This window comes from Crinia signifera, chromosome 6, assembly GCF_055691185.1.
Source record: "Crinia signifera chromosome 6, ASM5569118v1, whole genome shotgun sequence".
Taxonomy (NCBI): Eukaryota; Metazoa; Chordata; class Amphibia; order Anura; family Myobatrachidae; genus Crinia; species Crinia signifera.
Window position 1 is genome coordinate 163,138,178 of NC_139222.1, and position 1,395 is coordinate 163,139,572.

Genomic DNA, 1,395 nt, shown 5'->3' on the forward strand with positions numbered 1-1,395 from the left:
TTTATGGCCTATGTTGAATACTTTTGCCATCGATGAGGGAGAACCAGATGATTTCGCTCCATCGATGGAACAGCAAAACAGTGTTTTTCTTTTTCTTTTTTTTTAAAGTGCCGTCCGACACCAGCAAAGCCCCGCCCCGTGCTTTGATTGGCCCACAGGCCAATCAATCAAACACAATGGATGACCATTGATATGTAAAAATATCGATGGTCAGCCATTGCATAGTTTAGCACTATCGATGGCCAGTTGCAGAATATCAATCAATGGCAACCATCGATGGCAATGGCAACGATGGCCATCCCTAGTTACAACATACTCTGTAACCTGTTCTCTCTCATGTTTTAACTTCCTTACCCAAATCCTACTTACACAGTATCAGAGAAATATTCTGGTGTCATCCATTAAGAAAACCTCTCAGAATATCTGTGACAATAAAAATGTGAGAGAAAATAGAGATATAGACATTGTCAGGAAGAGATAGAGAGTATCAGGGCAAAAGAGAGGGAAAGTGTCTCATGAAGACAGTAAGGGAGAGAGACAGTGACAAGGGGAAAGAGTAAGAGAAACAGTACCATAGACAAAAAGAAAGATGCAGCAGGTATTGCTGCCAAATATGTAATTACTATTGCAAGAGTCTTCCCCACTGAATAAGGCCCTTTGTATAAAAGTCATGTATACTACACTATTTAGACCACCCCTTAATTATTTGCATTTATCTTTGTTATTGAAATACTTTTCATTGAAGCCCCTTTTGTTACGTGATTGAGACATCAGCTAAAAGGCGCCTTGTAACTGTTTTAATATTTTTACTTCTGTCTCCCCATAAAAAGGTTTTCGGTACTTGTTTCCTAGCATGGCGCCCACGATTGAAATCTTATTACATCGTTTTGATTACATCGATGGCATCGCATCGCATGCGACCAGATCGCATGCGATGCGATCGATGCGATCAAAACGATGATTTAATTGTACATGCACCCTGATGGGTGATTAGTATGTTATATGCACCCCCATTCTTAACGCCAACCCAAAGCGTGGCGAGCACAGCGAGCCCGCGAGGGGCGGCCGTACGCGTCCTCCGACCTTTTCATACCCCCACTATCCACGTCGACGTGGAGTTGATTTTATATAGTGAGGCGAGCCCGAAGAGTGGCAAGCGAAGCGAGCCCTGCGAGGGGCTGCGGATAACTTCACATGTATTCCAAGTCCCCTCGCCACGCTTCGGGCTTGGTGGCTTGCCACATGATATAAAATCAACTCCATGATGACGTGGGTAGTGGGGGTATGAAAAGGTCAGAGGACGCGTACCGACGCCCCTCGCGGGCTCGCTGCGCTCGCCACGCTTCGGGTTGGCGTTAATAGTGGCTGTGGCGTTAGCAATGGGGTGCATATAAC